This window comes from Bactrocera oleae, chromosome 6 (assembly GCF_042242935.1).
Source record: "Bactrocera oleae isolate idBacOlea1 chromosome 6, idBacOlea1, whole genome shotgun sequence".
Lineage (NCBI taxonomy): Eukaryota > Metazoa > Arthropoda > Insecta > Diptera > Tephritidae > Bactrocera > Bactrocera oleae.
This window is the reverse complement of record NC_091540.1, coordinates 34,361,695-34,376,486: the sequence shown is the minus strand read 5'-3', so window position 1 is coordinate 34,376,486 and position 14,792 is coordinate 34,361,695. Positions and strand designations below refer to the sequence as shown.

Genomic DNA, 14,792 nt, shown 5'->3' with positions numbered 1-14,792 from the left:
GTATAAAAATGTTGAGAAGGAATTAAACATCCATTATTAAACGAAATCGGGATTAAACTATAACCAAATTTGGTATCTTCTCGACCTATATTAAAGGCCATAAACATAGTCTCAGTTTTATTGCTATATTTTAGTTCACGTCAGCGAAAATTATATAAAAAAAACAACTTGAAGGGCGATATACATAAGTATGAATGTTATCACATTAACTCGACCAAAGTGGCTAAATTTTATATTATAAGCTTATGTCACAAACGTCAACCAGATAATCGGAATTCATTATACATATGAAGGTGTGAGGTTCAGACCAAGGTATACACTAATTTCATTCTAATTCAGCGTCAAACCACATAATTTTTAAGAAAACTATCCACTTAAATTCGTTAAAATATTCTGAAACAATTTTATATATAAAAAAAAATTAATACTCACTGACCGACATATTCGGCATAAAACTAGTTAGAATAACGAAAAGCATTATAAGTAGTATATGGAAGTTGAGGGTATCATAGGCGAATCATAGCTTTTATCGCCTTTCAAAACCTTGTAACCATCATTGTGTTGAATCAAGTTTTAAATAAAGTTTTCGTTTAATAGATTTTAGGCCGTAACTCAGTTGCGACCTGAAAACTTTCTAAGGCAAATGGATGTACTATTCTTAATTTGTAGCAGTTCAAATTTTTTGTAATCATAGAACAACTTTGGAATGGTACATGCTCTTCTGTCAAAACGGCGAATTTCAGTATTATCTTGCTATATGTTTTAGAGCATGTACGTTTCTGCCCAACGTATATTGTTCCAAATGACAACTCTTCTAAATGTATTATGTAAATAGGTCTTTGTCCTTCACCTGGTGCTATGACTAAACGGTTATAGTCCAAGTTTTCTACAGGAATATTGTTCAAAAGAGTTTCTGGAGTGGGTTTAGCTCTGAACGTAAAAGAGCCGTGAGAATATTATTACCTGAGGGATTATCATGGGAAGTTTGTGCCGCATAAAAGATTGAACCAATCGGGAATCCTCTGCAGATGCAACAAACGGAACTTCTTCTTGGTTATTAAATTCTGAAATCCAGTTCCCATTTATATGTATATTGTGCTCACGTATTCACTAAGAATTGCAAGGTTCCATAAGCTTTGCGGGGCGTATGCTATCGATCATGTAATCATGATTGTATTCCAAACGCCTTCTTAAGTGAATTTGTATCACATGAGCCTCATCAAAAGACCTTGGTAGAGATGTCGAAATATTGTTAACAGAAATTGGTATATTAAAGACACCACCTGTGAGAGACCTCTGGCCTTGATATCCTAACGGACGGATTGTCATGAAAGGTAATCTAGGCATCATGAGACGTTCTTCAATTGGGGTTAAATCTTTCGAACAATCCGGTATTTCAGGAAAGTCTAGACTGTTAGCTAAACATATTTTTCGAAAAGAAACAGCTTTAAGCCCTATCAATGGTTGGGACCAGACAATTTGTTCACGCCTCGGTTACAGCAGTCCCTGAGCTGCACAATAAACTGGTTGACAACCATACTTAAAGGGGCAATGCAATTAAACTATATCCCCTCATTATGGAGGCAACTCAAGGTGATAAATACAGTTGCGTTGAAAAGTTTCTACGCTCGGAATGAAAAAATACTGTTGAAGGTACGAAACATATATTTTTTTATTCAATATAATCTCCCTTAACTTCAATACACTTAATCCAATGATCCTACAATAATTTTATACAATCCCTATAATGACTTTCCGGAAGCTCTGCAAATTACCCGTCTACGACTTTTTTCGACGACAATCGCTTTCCACGACGGAATTGCTTAAGGTTTCTGAAGAGGTAGTAGTCGCTGGGAATATGGTGAATACAGAATATCTCAAGCAATTCGTACTTTAATTCGTTGAAGTTTGTCATTGTTGAAACACCTTTGGAAGCAGGATCATTGTCTTGATGAAAAATGATTTTTTTGTGCTGCACATCAGGTCTTTTGCATCCCAAAAAATTGATGCCATAACTTTCTTTGCTGATCGTGTGACTTCCATATTCCCGTCATATGTACCAACTGGAGAAAAAAAAAATTTGGAGCTAGTACTGCTATTTCTTGGTGAGAGCATAAAATTTTCAACCAACCTGAATAATAAAGGCGGGCACAAGCTCACACACTAAACCAAAAGATTTCAGACCAATTAGACTTTCCTCATTTTTCTTTAAACTTTGGAACGGCTCATAAAAATATATATAAGGAACAAACTAAGCCCGGGAAAAATGGCAGTTTCTCAGCACGCGTATTCTAAGGGAAGATCCATAGGAACGGCATTAAGCTCAGATACCAGAGATCGAAAAGTCTCTGGAGATAAAAGAATACATCCTCATATCTTCCTTAGACATACAAGGAAGATTGTAGAACGCTCTTTCAATAACACGGTATTAATCGATGGGTCGTATCATGCGGACTGAACCTGAATGCTAGCAAGACCGAGTTAGTATTGTTCACTAAGGAACACAGTATTTCAGAAAGCGCGCCGCCATTATTGAAAGGCACCAAACTAGCGAAAGCAGATAAGGCAACATACTTGGGTCTAATTTTGGACAGAAAGCTTTCTTGAAAACTAGGGTGAAGAAAGCAGCTATAGGACTTTACACGTGTAAAAGTATGGTGGGGACCAGATGGAGACTAATGCCTCGGGTAGCTCACTGGCTCTACACAGCAATTGTAATGCCGATTATGATTTACGCTATATTGGTATGGTGGCCAAAATGGTGGAGTGCTAAGAGGCCATGACAATAGACTTGGAACGCCAGATAATGACTATTGTAGAAGCTAAGGTAGAAGAGGAGGAGACCAGTAAACATTTTCTGTGCGATTGTAAGGCTCTCTAGGGTTTCTTGACGACGTCTCGGAGTTTGCACAGATTTGCCGCTCTTCTAATTCTGAAATTCGATAGCTTAGTTTAAGTATAAGGTACGGTATCAAATCCTTGATTATTTTCACATTAAATAATTATGAAGAAATATCATTTTAAGTAAAGAAAATCTCAATTATGTACCTACTTCTTTTATGAAAAGTTAAGATGTGTCTTGAAACTATACAATATTTACATTATATGAGCAGAAAAGGATCGAATTCCGCTAATAGTTCCAAAACCATACAATAATATCCATTATGTGGATTTTTCATTTTTCCCTCCAAAAGCGAGACCTCTTAAACACAATCGCTACACGATAGCAACAACTCTCATCAGAACGTTTCTTCAGTATTCAAGTAATCAGTATTTCAGTATTCAGTAATCAGTCATTGAATCCTCCGTTCTCAAATTGAGTTCAAATTGGACCAAATGCCAAACACTGTCCACAATATACATATCTGTTACCTTCAGAATAAACAAACCAATTTCGATCTTTCACTTCATTATTTTTAATTTTTTTTGGAAGATACTAATTGCCAGAAAACGACGCTGATCAGCATATATTCCTTCACTTTCAGAGAAGTCACAAGATTTGTTTTGATCAAAGCCGTACCTTGCGATCATCTTTCTCACTATTTCGACGACTGATTCTGAGACGAATCTTCAATTGTTGGACTTACAGATGATTCCGCTTCTGCCACACTGTCGCAAACAGCAGAATATGTATCGGTCTCATCTTCTTCAGATTGTATTGTATTACGACTTATGTTTGAAGTTTCCGCACTCAAAATACTGATTTTACATTAATTTTTTAATAAAAATTGTAAATTTTAATAGTTTGATAGGATGACTTCTTTCTTTTCTTTTTTTTAATTTATGCTCTTTTTCTGTACTCGGCCCCATTAAGTCGCTTTCTCCCATCACTCATTCTGACAGTTTTTGATTCAAGAACTGGAACAATTAAATAGTAAATTTAAAGTATCGTTTTCTGTACGTAATAACCAGTATCCGTTGTTCAGATTTCTAACTTTGAATTCTTACCTAGTAAAAGCAAACCAGATAATTATAAGTATAATAAGATAAGAATTTTGAATTTTTCATACACTTTTGCTATCAAGTCAAATTTACTGTTTCGCTACGGTTGATTTATCGTAAACATTAGAATTATTTTATTTACTTACAGTGAATTCGTATGTTGTTGTTGCTGTAACGGTTATCTAGTCCCCGCTTGGATGGTAAGTGATAGTTTGGTTGTCGTCGAGGTCATCTAACGGGAGGCCCAAGAAACGGGCTGTTTCGACGGGGTCGCAACATAAGGAAAAGGGTTTTAGATGCGTTGGGTTTGTTGGGCATGCAAAGAGGTGGTTAGTATCATGCGGGGCCTCATTGCACGCAGCACATATGTTTGGTATGTCGGGGTCTATTCTGGATAAGTAGGAGTTTAACCTGCTACAATATCCAGAACGAAGTTGCGCGAGGGTCACTCTGGTTTCGCGGGACAACTCGAGCTCTACGTCTGCTATAGGTGGTGGTTTGACTCCTAGTACGCCATTCACTGAGAGGGAGTCGATGAAGGTGTTAATGGCTCCACTGTGAATGGCGGTCAGTGCTTGTCTGTAGTTCGTTGTGTCCGAAGTCCGGTCGGCTTACTGTCTGATGTCGTTGACGTAATAAAGGAATGACCTCTTGATGGTCCTAGGAGGCGGTTCCGCTTCAAGCAGGCGACTGCAGGGGTGATTTCTGCGAAAACACCCCAGCAGAAACTGCTTGGAGAGGAGCTCATTATGTTCCTTAACCGGAAGCATAAGGGCCTCACTATGTAGGTGTTCAATTGGGGACATCAAGAGGCAGCCCGTGATAGTCCGGAGTGCAGTGTTTTTGACAAGTCTGAAGCTTCCTCGTCTGTGTTGCACTACATCCAGTCGACCAAATTGGTGATGCGTAGTTTAGGACCGGCCAGCCGATTACCTTGTAAGTTGCCAACAGCGTTTCTTTGTCTTTTCCCCAAGAGCTGGAGGATTTGTTGCGGCTCTGTACTTTGGCAGTTATCGCGGTCGTGTGAGAAATGAAGGAGCACAGACTGTCCAATGTGACGCCTAAAATTTTAGGGTTATTAACTGTCGGAATTTTTGTGCCATCGACTGAAATGTTCAGGTCCACACCGGTTCCGACTTTCCACACATCGGGTATTTGAAGAGTGGACATCGACAAGTTGAGGACCTTGGTGAGATAGTTTACTCCGATGGATTTAGACGATTTCGCCTTTTTGATGACACTCTGAATCTTCCCATCGGTGAAGGTAAGTGGTGCGCAGTCTTTTGGCATTTTGCGCAGCCGTCGGGTAACACATCGTTTAGCCTTGTCTTTCGAAGGGTGCAGTGTAAACTGCCAGCTAAAATAGCTCGCGCACTTCTTCGGGTCCGAGGAGGCATGGCCATCGCATGGCCTTGACAGTATTCCAAATCTTACTCACACCGGTGGAGAGATTACAGGACTTTAGGTGCTCCACCCATTTTGTCCGCTTATGTTGGTTTACCATTTGCCGAATCTCCAAATTGAGATCCCTTATTCGGGGATCACTAGGATCGGCCTAGCCTAAGGTGTCGCGCTTGTTTGCTAATACAGCTGCTTCGACTGGGAAATTTGGGCGGAGTTCCGCGATTCTACCAGCCGGTGTGAAGCGAGCGGTAGCAGCAGCGATCACCTTGCGGAATTGATGCTCGCCAACGATGAGTAAATTCTCTCTCAGTAAATTCTGTGAAGCCGACCCAGTTAGCTTTATTCAAGTTAATGAAGGTGCGGTTGTCCACAGGAATAAAGTCGAGAGGTTTCTCGATCGAGATAATTATGGGCAGATAGTCTGATGTGAGAGTTAGCATAGGTCGCCAGGTATGCTATTTATCAGACCACCGCTAGCGATGGTAATATTGGGCGAGCTATTACAGGTGCCCATAATTCTGGTGGGGGCTTCGTCAATCTGTTCCGACAGAAAGTGACACCAGCCAGTGCAAGAATTGCACTTGACTGATGTGACGTTCTGGCGTATTACGGACTGACACACGGGACAGACTGTGCGAGGAACCAGGAGTTGCTGAGTGGTTCTCGCACAGGGATTGGAGCAGGATGAAGGTAGAGGGGAGGGGTTGGTCAGATTGGGAGTCATGCTGCCTAGAGCTCCTTAGGACCGTAGATGTCCTTTCTTGGCCACTCAACTGGAGTTACGGCGCAGTGCGCGAACATGGTGCAGATTGCACAGCCGTTAAGGCTGGTGTTGCAGTATTGCGTTGGCAGCATGGGGCCACGTAATTCGTGGTCCACTCCCTATGGGTCTTAAGGCCTGAGCAGGGCTGAAGATGGCTGCATCCATTGCATGTATTGCACCTAACCGAGGTGGAGTTTGGATGGAGCCTTTTAGCGCATACGCAGCAAAAGAATTCCTCGGGGCCCGGGTTGGACTCGATGCCAGCACGGGTCAAGAGGATATGAAGCAACCCTGCTGCTAGGTGTTGCTCTAGTGACGACAGACTTAGACTAACACTTACCGATCCAAACAGGGTTAGATCGCCGAAATAACAGCCCTTGGCCGGATGAAATCCGGGTCAATTCCGGTAACGTAGAACCGGCCTTTTGTGGGAATTGATTCGTACCCACCAGTGATGTTTATAAAATTATTTACGAATCCACTGAAAAATTATAGTTAGCAACTAGAATGATCAGCTTCTGGAATATTAATATCAATACGAAATATTAAAAACTGTAAGACGCAAACATCCGAAGTGACTTTCCTTTTGTTTTTCACTTAAATGCAATAAATGGATTTATCGTCGCTCTATATCTGCCTCTTTTGCTCTCGAACTCAACACATCGACGCATCGAATGTATACAACAAAATCTCGCTTCAACTAACGCTGTAACCCGATTGCGCCGCACTCGTGCTACCATTTGGCCTGCTACTTTTTAATTACTGAACGGTCATGTCATTTGTTTTGGCGTTCTAACCCATCTACGACTACGCGATAACATAGTATAATGAAATAGTTAAGCAGTGAAATGGACCGATTTTCTAATTACCGAGCTGCCTAACTTCATTTTTCATAGAGTTTCGTTTCACTTTGTCAAATAGCAATTGTTCACATATCAAACTGATTCTATATTTAAAAAAAATTAATCAATATTTTTTACGAATCAAAAAGAAAATTTTGAAATTTGATTAAAATTTCCCAACTCAAGAAAATTTTTGAGATTGAGTTGGAAGACCAAAATTCTCTTGGGCCATATATTTTGAAGTTAAATTCTTGAATCAAATGTTAATTTCTTGTTTGAAGTTTATAATTCTTAAAATAAGAATTTATTTGCTACCCGCAAGTCATCTTTAATCAAGAAAAAAATTCTTGTGACTAGAAAATTCCTTTCTTGATCTTTAAGTAGTCCCCCTCCCCAAAATCCAAAAGTATAAGTGGGGATTGAGTTTAAATTTATGTACAATAGATGAAAAAAACCCATGACTGAGCATTGACGATTTAGCGCAGTAGCGTGCGACTCTGCTTCATACAAAGAAAATCGTGGGTTCGATTCCGACAGACGTTAAATTCATTTCAAGAGCAATAATGCTTAGAAATTAATTTTCCAACTTCTGAAAGCTCAAAAAATAATATTTTTGAAAATTAAAAATTTTATTTTCTTCCGACAAAAATTCTTGAGCCAAGACCAAAATATTCTTGAAACAAGAAAATTCACTTGAGCCAAGGCACAAGTTTATTATAGTAAGAATCTAAAATTTCTCAGTTCAAGAAAATATACTTGAATCAAGGGAAATAAATATACTTTGATCAAGAAAAGGAATAGGACAATTTTTTATTTGATCCAAGTAAATCGTGTTTTCTCTGTGCATAAAGGAAAACTTATACTAATTTTTAGTGAATAAAATATTTAAAAGCATCTTAATTTCAATGCTAATATCGGTATATATACTGTATATTTTTTTTAAATTTTTGTTAAAGGCTTTAATTTCTGTAAAATTTTTACAACTTGTCTTCCCTGTACAAATGTTTTTTTATTCCGAAAATCGAAACAAAAAATTTTCGACTAAAATTTGCCGCCCTATGCTATAGCCTACTCAATCTGCTGATAAATCCGCCGCTGCCAGCTATATGCTATAGTTGTCCGATATCGGCAGTTCCGACAAAGGAGCAGCTTTTTGGTAAGAAAAAGACGTGTGCAAAATTTTAGATTTATACCTCAAAAACTGAGAGACTACTTCGCATATATACAGACGGACATGGCTAAATCGACTCAGCATGTCACGCTGATCATTTATATATAATATATACTTTCTTCTGGGTGTTACACTCTTCGTGACAAACTTTATATAAGTAATAATTAACTTATTATAAGTCAAAGGTGGTAGTGTTCATTATACATTTTTCAGACATTTTACAATCCTTAAAACCTTAGAGTTTGTGAATATGGTAATGCTGAGTTCGACTCGAACTTAGTTCTACTTAAACGTTTAGTTTATTCATAAATACTGATTTGTATCGATATCTTAACGCTTTTATAAATATCTTTTGAAGACTAAAACATCTTACTGTTTTCCACATGTATAACTCTGAGTCTTTTTTGTGTTTAACTTTCACACTTTACTTAAATATCTAAACTTTCCCTCATAAATTTATCAAAATCTAGCCGTTTCCTGAGTTTCTCTTACCATTTTGCCAGTTTATCCGTCTGTTCTCACAAGAAAGAGAGTAATAATGTAGATATTTCGGTGAAACTCGAAATGTTTTTGGTGTGTGTAGCTCAATTTTAAAATGATCAATATTTCGGATTTGGAAGCTAATTTCGAAAAAAGGAGAAATTTTTTTTTTTATGGCGCAATATCTCGCAAAAGTTTGTTTGGTTTAAAACTCAGCCGAGTGTTGCTCCTTGCCGAACAATAACTTCTGGCGTCAAAAATGTCTCTACCTCCATATTCCTAATATAATGAAATTCGTCCTTCCGGTTGACGTTATATCCTCAGTATAATGTAATTTGGTGCAAATCATGGGTGATATTTTATTAGGTCTTTCTCTAGCCTCATTATATTTATTTCTTTTTTTTTCTGCCTCTTAAATACGATGAATATAAGTAGGTATTTAGTTTCAAATACAGTTAAAAAAATTTCAATTGTGATATTTAATTTCTAAAATGTAGTCGAAAAAGTCGTTTTACTTGCTAAAATAGATTTAATGACCATGACAAGTATGCTATACAAATTTTAATTCATTCCTCTTTAACCATCATTTTAGTATAAGAACAAAAGAAGAAATCCTTAAAACAAAATGGAGCTACAGAAGAAAGTTTCGAAGATATGTGTCAAGGTTCACAATTATACACGAATGTCTGCAAAAATAAATTCGCCTGTATGTAGTATACTCGTATTATATGTAAGACCAACCACGTAAGAAAGTTTGCACAATTATGGCTTTAAGAAAACGGATGATATGCGCTGGTCTAGGCCAAGGGTTGTCAGACATCAAGTGTAGACAATTTGGCAATTTAATTATTACAGCGACTGTAGTGAACAGATTTAAACCAATTTTTGTGCATATAACAATACATACGTTTACGAAACATATCGTGACCACACGTGGTAGAATACACATCAGATACGAAGTGAAAATTAAGATGATTGAATGATGGAAAGTATATATGCCATGATGATGTGAGGTAACAGTAAAAGACATTTTTAATTACGCTTTTAGTGAAAGGTTGATGGAGCTGGAATTGTTGGTAAATGACAGTGAAGAAACGTTTCTGAAAGTTTCTGGATAAAAGATATAAGTTTTCTTTGATTGGTGTGTTACATATAAGGTTGTGAATATGCTACTGTAAGGTTACAGCCTTTCTCCCAAGGAGGTGCTACAGGAAATTTGCCGTAAATTTTTCTGAAGTAGTTCCGTATAACTGTTATTTGCATTTCTGCCGTCTGGGTTTGCCGGTCATACATTTGCTAGATGCTTGTGATTGTGATTTCTAGTATCGGAAAGTGCTTCTAATAGTCATTGGGTGACCATTAAAAAGTTGCAGGACCTCCCAAGGGTCATCCTTGCATTTAAAGATTTTGACTCCGCTAAACTATCTTGCTCCATCAAATTACTAAGGCATATTTTCATAACATTATTAAAACTTAAGTAATAGTTAATGTAAAAGTTAACTAGTTTTTAAAATGGTTTAAAGTCGGTGGATCTGTGGATCCAAAAATCAATCTGTATAAAGAGGATATTGAGAAAATGAACCGTATTGGATTCAAATCGTTAAAGTAGATTGTGAGTTATGAAGTATATTCTAAAACTAAATGGTGACACGCCCATTATTTAAGTTTTAAACTAATTCAAAGTTGATCATGTATTTTTTTAGTAGTTATCTTGTCGCAACTGACGTTTGTGTTCAGATAATTTACGTATTTTTATTGTTTTGAACTTAAGATCAATTAAGACCAAATAACTTTTTCGATTTTTCTTTAATTTCTTGTTTACAACATGGATTGCGTAAAGAGAAATCTTCTTTCACAAATTGGCTTGAATTTGAAAATAAACACAACTTAATAAAAGAGTGATATGATAATTCTGTTGTTGTTTTTTATAAACGATATGGCTTCTGTAATAGAGAACTCAAAAATTGTATTATATGCCGACGAAATTCACATGTTACACTTCAACTGATGAAAGATGTCTGCAGACTTAAGCAGTTGGTTGCTTAGTGTGATAGAAATAATTTGCCACTAAATCTTAAAAAATGTGAGACAATGAGCTTTTCCCGTGAATCTGTGCACCCCTCCCCCAAGGTTATAAAAAACTATATTATACAACAAGTATTTAACACTGTTGATTTGGGAGTTACTATATTAAGAAGCTCTTTGCCTTTCTTCATTCGGCTACCTCCGTACGTATCTGGATAGCACCCCAAGTGTCGGTTGAGCGGAAGGAGGAGAAAATTTTTAATACTATTATTATTTTTATACTCTCGCAACCTGTTGCTACAGAGTATAATAGTTTTGTTCACCTAATGGTTGTTAGTATCACCTAACACTAATCGAGTTAGATATAGGGTAAGAGGTATATACATAAATGATCAGGATGAAGAGACGGGTTGAAATCCGGGTGACTGTCTGTCCGTCCCTCCGTCTGTCTGTGCAAGCTGTAACTTGAGTAAAAACTGAGATATCTTTATGAAACTTGGTTCACATGTTTCTTGGTACCGTAAGACGGTTGGTATTTCTGATGTGCGTAATCGGACCACTTGCACGCCCACAAAACGCCATTAATCAAAAACAAATAAATTACTAAACTAAACTAAACAACAAGATACCAAACTGTTATTTGGTATACAGAATCAAATTAGGGAGGGGCAGCTGCAGTTAAAATTTTTTTTAAAAAGAGGGCGTAGTCCCGCCCCTAATAGGTTTAATGTGCAAAAAACCTAAACCGCTAAGGCTATAATAATAAAATTCACAGAAAATAAATCTTTTTAACACCTCTAACAGTGTGAAGCTGGGTAAATCGGGTGACAACCTCGCCCACTCCCATATAACGGTACTGTTGAAAACTACTAAAAGCGCGATAAATCAAGACTAAACACGCCAGAGTTATTAAATTTTAACTCTGGGATGGTATGAGATGACTTTATAGGAACGAAATTAGACAGTGGGCGTTACACCGCCATCTGATTCTTTCACTTTCCACTATACAAATCAAGCAGCAATAAATTCTCACTTCTATTAACCCTGCTAGATAGTAGTGCAACTTATACCATACACACACTACTAAGTAGATAGGCACTTCACTACAAACATTTGAGTACGAACATGTCAGCAGTAAGCTTTGGTCTGCCCTTGCACAAAAAAAAAAATAAAAATAAGCCAAGCTGTGGAAAGCAGTTTAGTACAAGTTTCAAAATTCTGGCCCAGTTGAGTCACACATAAATTGCTAGATTGCATTCAATAATTTAAATAAATATCAAGTCAACGCACTCATTGTACCCAAATGCCCATATAGGCGAAAAATGTGCAACTAAAACAAAATGGTTCAAATATTTGATGAAACTTGCGCAAAGTGATGCCGACATTACGTCGCACTTAAAAAGTACAGCACAAATTGGCTTCTAGACTTAACACACTATTGCCATGTCTCAGCCATTAGAGCTTCTTAGTTTTTGGCGTGCACACATGTGTGTAAATGAGTATATGACATGTTCTGTCGGTATGAACAGGGATAGCTATATGCGTATTAAGAAAGTTCACACTCCTGTTAAGTCATATTCAGAATATTTTTGCAGTTTTAATTTTGTATCTACGCATTTATTGAGACACTACTTAAGTAGCGTTATTCATTTTTAAATAATATTTATATTTTCTTTGGGTATCTAAGTCGTTAAGCGCATGAGGTAGTAAATTGATATATGGATATTCATCAGCCGGGATATATGTTATGTATATGTATATAGAATAAGAAAGAGAAAATAATACAAATATTTGTATACTCTTGCAACATGTTGCTACAGAGTATAATAGTTTTGTTCATCTAACGGTGGTTTAAATCACCTAAAACTAATCGAGATACATATAGGGTTTTATATATATAAATGATCAGGATGACGAGACGAGTTGAAATCCGGTTGTCTGTCTGCCCGTCAGTCTGTCCATGCAAGCTGTATCTTTAGTCACAATTGAGATATCAAACCTTGGTACACGTGTGCCTTGGAAAATATGAGGGATGAGTTCGTAGATGGGCGTTATCGGATCACTGCCACGCGCACACAACGCAATTAAACGAAAGTCTATAAAGTGCTATAACTATGCAATAAATAAATATATAAAACGGTAATTTGGCACAGGAGATCCCAGTAGCAAGAGGCATTTTTAGCTAAAAATGTTGAAAAATGGGTGTGAGAGGTTTAATATACATAACTCCTAAACCACTTAAGGTACAAGACCCACCCCCATATAACGGGTCTGTTAAAAAACTACTAAAAGAGCGATAAATCAATAAATAAATACACTAGAGGTATAAAATGTTACAGCTATGATGATATAAGAGGACTTTATAAGAGCCGGGGTCAAAATTGGACGATTGGACCTATATATCTGGACCTACTTGACCGATATCGCATTTATTATGTAATATTACTACCACGCCATCTGATTCTTTCATTTTCCACTTTGCAAATTAAGCACCAATGAATGGATAAAACTTTTTACGAATAGTGGCTTTGAGGTGCGCCACCTTATTACCAAAAATTGTCTAAATCGGACTAAAGTTATTCAAGCCCCCAGATACCAAAAAAGTCTATCTCAGTTCCTACATATTATAGAAATTCTAAGATAATCCTTTTCTGATGATGGTTTATGTCAAAAATGGGTTCTATCGGTTCAATAATTCCTTTAGCGCCAATGTAAGTAATGGTAAGATTTTCGAACTATCAACTGATTTTATATCGCATGTATCGGCAAATAAGTAAGATACCTTAGCAAAATTAACTTATTGTATAATATTGGATATAGATACTATAGCTTAATGCCGAAAATATGTAAAACTGGTCCACAAATTAGCCAAATTACCATATACTACATAACTATATTGATTTTCTTTGTTCTAACAACAACAAGTATTCACTGGAATTGATCCTGGCAAGTTGCAAGAGGATGATATGTTCGGCTTCACCCGACATTGGTTCTTCCTTACTTGTTCTAGTAGCAATTAGCAACATTCTTTTGAAAGCACAATAAAATTGATATACCAACCGTTAGATGAAGAAACTCATTATGGTCTGTTGCTAAATGTTATGAGAGACTAAACATGTATGAACGCACACAAATACGAGTTTGTATTAATTTTTAACCATTTGCAGGCATTTTCTGTTTGGTTTGGTATAAATCTATGCTAGATCTTCCCTACATTTTGATGTTGACCTAGTCGTGGCATAAATTTAACTTCCACTCAATGACATTTTAATAAATATTAATGTATGGTTGGTTTTTGCTCCAATTCCTGGGTATTATTTGCTGAAGTCAAACTGAAATTTGCTAAAAACATATTGTCTGCTCTCTTACAACACATACATACACCCACACAATTCTGTGAGCGACATTCAACTTTAATATTCATGAATATCATTTGCCAGTGCTGCCATGCTGCAATTCACATACACTATTGCAATTCACAGGAAATTGCAAATATGCCACTTTTTGCACCAACAATATCCGGCAGCGGTGGAGCAACCGGAAAAAATTACAAACACCCCCGAAGAGGTGGGCCAAGAAAAAAAGCCGCACAAATTGAAAATAGTAGCCACAAAAAAGTAGTCAAGCGTACTAAAATAACGGTAATGGCAGACGTGGTCGTACAAGTACTTGCTGAAACTGTAAATACAAGGTAAGTGATAATGAAAAATTGTACAAAAATAACAATGCACTAACAATAAGATCAAGGCGACAAAGAAAAATGCACAAGAAAGTGGCATGAAGACTAAAAAGTTTGCTAAAAATGAGTCCAAAAGTTGGAAGAAAGTGCTGTGAAAATAATAGCACAATTTGAACTCATCAATGACACCAAAGCGCGCCCGGAGCAGAGCAGATTGCATAGCTGGCTGCAGCAGGTGTCCCAGCGTTTGTCCGTCTGTGCGACCGTTTCGAGAATTGCTGGCATTCGAAGCATGCGACGTGCCACACGTGCCGCAATCCATAGCGCACAGCAGCCGGAAATGAAGAAAAACTCAAGCCAAATTGGGAGAAAAGAAGGAGAAGGAAGGAGAAAGGGGCGCAGCAACAGCAACAGCATGTATGGCAGAAAACATACCGAACTAACGAGACGACAGCACAAGCAGAGCGGTTGGGTTGCACTAATAGA

The 14,792-nt window shown here is 37.3% G+C and overlaps 1 long non-coding RNA gene across 1 annotated transcript; it reads right to left on the bottom strand.

Annotated features, from left to right (window-relative positions):
- Positions 1-3,392: 3,392 nt before the first annotated feature.
- On the bottom strand, positions 3,393-6,566 carry LOC118682346 (uncharacterized). Its single transcript, XR_004978107.2, has 2 exons — positions 4,089-6,566; positions 3,393-3,948 (listed from the first exon to the last, which is right to left on the bottom strand). It is a non-coding gene; the product is annotated as an uncharacterized lncRNA (long non-coding RNA).
- Positions 6,567-14,792: the final 8,226 nt, after the last annotated feature.